A 2,500-nucleotide genomic window follows, 5' to 3' on the forward strand; every position below is an offset into this window, starting at 1 on the left:
GAATAGGACCTCGGTTCTATTTTGTTGGTTTTCGGAACCCCGAGGTAATGATTAATAGGGACAGATGGGGGCATTCGTATTGCGACGTTAGAGGTGAAATTCTTGGATCGTCGCAAGACGGACAGAAGCGAAAGCATTTGCCAAAAATGTTTTCTTTAATCAAGAACGAAAGTTAGAGGTTCGAAGGCGATCAGATACCGCCCTAGTTCTAACCATAAACGATGCCAGCTAGCGATCCGCCGAAGTTCCTCCGATGACTCGGCGGGCAGCTTCCGGGAAACCAAAGCTTTTGGGTTCCGGGGGAAGTATGGTTGCAAAGCTGAAACTTAAAGGAATTGACGGAAGGGCACCACCAGGAGTGGAGCCTGCGGCTTAATTTGACTCAACACGGGAAACCTCACCAGGCCCGGACACCGGAAGGATTGACAGATTGAGAGCTCTTTCTTGATTCGGTGGGTGGTGGTGCATGGCCGTTCTTAGTTGGTGGAGCGATTTGTCTGGTTAATTCCGATAACGAACGAGACTCTAGCCTGCTAAATAGGCGTACCTTCCGGTATCTCGAAGGCCCCCGGCCTCGGTCGGGCGGTTTTTACTACCGGCGTACAAATAAATCTTCTTAGAGGGACAGGCGGCTTCTAGCCGCACGAGATTGAGCAATAACAGGTCTGTGATGCCCTTAGATGTTCTGGGCCGCACGCGCGCTACACTGAAGGAATCAGCGTGTCTTCCCTGGCCGAAAGGCCCGGGTAACCCGCTGAACCTCCTTCGTGCTAGGGATTGGGGCTTGCAATTATTCCCCATGAACGAGGAATTCCCAGTAAGCGCGAGTCATAAGCTCGCGTTGATTACGTCCCTGCCCTTTGTACACACCGCCCGTCGCTACTACCGATTGAATGATTTAGTGAGGTCTTCGGACTGGTACGCGGCAATGTCTCGGCATTGCCGATGTTGCCGGGAAGATGACCAAACTTGATCATTTAGAGGAAGTAAAAGTCGTAACAAGGTTTCCGTAGGTGAACCTGCGGAAGGATCATTAACGTTTCGTACTGCCGAAGCAGCGACTCGTAAGCGCGCGGGGCTGTCTCGCCGCGAGAGCGGCGTGTCACGCCCACGTGTCGCGAACAAAATTACACAAAACTTTGAACGACGTAACGGTCGGGCCCGGTTGCCGCGGCGCGCAACACAATCGTCGTGACAACGAACGCGGTGCTGACGCCGGATCCGATGGGTCCGGCGTTCGCCGCGGTCGCGACGAGCGCAGTCGCCGGCTAAAACCGCCCGACGACCGACTCGCGCCGAGGCGTCGACCCGTCGCTCCGCGTCCAGCGCGGAGCAGCGGCGGGTCGTTCGCGCCTCCGGCCGACTCGGTGCCGAGAGGGGACCGCTCCGCGGTCCGCCTCGACTCGTTCGACCCGGTCAGGTCGTACGAGAGAGACGTGCGAAGCTGGTCTCAGCGCTTCTTCGCGGGCAGCCTGTCTGCGCCCGGGTGTCCTCGGTGCAACGCCGTTACACCCCGGACGCAGGCCGCGAACGCGGTAGGCTACGAAGAGAATTTTCGCCCGTACGAGGAAGCTCGCGTCAGCGTCGAGGGCAGCGATGCCCGGGACTCGCTGACGCGGCCCACTGCCGTCCGCCGTCAATCGTTTGCATTGCGAGCCGATCGGGTCCGGCGCCGGTTCATCCCGGCGGAGACGACCCGTGAACTCGAGGCGACGTCGGCTCTTGAACTATCGATCGCACGAACGAAATTTGACGCGCGGCGCGCGTTCCTTCCCGCGCGCAACCGCGCAAGGGCTGACGCACGCGGCGCCGCGCTCACGACCACAGAAAGCCGGTAACAACCGTAATTTTAGCATTTTTAATGCAAAATTCACATATATGATTACCCTGAACGGTGGATCACTTGGCTCGTGGGTCGATGAAGAACGCAGCTAATTGCGCGTCAACTTGTGAACTGCAGGACACATGAACATCGACATTTCGAACGCACATTGCGGTCCACGGATACAATTCCCGGACCACGCCTGGCTGAGGGTCGTTTAACAACGACAGACTGCTCCGTCGGCAACGGTGCTGCGAAAACCCCCCCCCCGGGGGGATTAGCGCTCCGTGCCTTCGCGAGCGAATGACTGGGCGTTCGCAGCCCGTGTCGCGCGCCGGTCGCGCAACGGGTCGCGTCGCCTCAAACGAACACGTATGTCACGGTCACGACGCGTCGCCGCAGATCGCGGGGTCGAGCTGTCGCTGCCGTTCGTCACGTTCCGGTGCTAGCGATAGTCGAGAGAACGAACGAATTCGGCACGGCGACACACAGACCGCGCGCGGTCGGTTTGCCGCTCATGTGAACAAGTTCCGTTTCACGTTTCGCCGCGGGGGGCTCTCGAGTCTCCCGTACGGCAAGCGTGTTTACGGTCGTTTCCGTGGCCCGAACGTATGAAGGAGATACGTTGTGTCCTCGTCCGTGTCGACGGTGCTGTTCTTGAACGAACGGCCGTCGCCG

General features: G+C 58.6%; 1 non-coding gene across 1 annotated transcript; it reads left to right on the forward strand.

Moving 5' to 3' along the window:
- Nucleotides 1–1,883: 1,883 nt before the first annotated feature.
- LOC124187635 lies at nt 1,884–2,038 on the forward strand. Its single transcript, XR_006872126.1, has one exon. It is a non-coding gene; the product is annotated as a 5.8S ribosomal RNA (ribosomal RNA).
- Nucleotides 2,039–2,500: the final 462 nt, after the last annotated feature.

This window comes from Neodiprion fabricii, unplaced genomic scaffold (genome assembly GCF_021155785.1).
Source record: "Neodiprion fabricii isolate iyNeoFabr1 unplaced genomic scaffold, iyNeoFabr1.1 ptg000093l, whole genome shotgun sequence".
In the NCBI taxonomy this organism is placed as follows: Eukaryota; Metazoa; Arthropoda; class Insecta; order Hymenoptera; family Diprionidae; genus Neodiprion; species Neodiprion fabricii.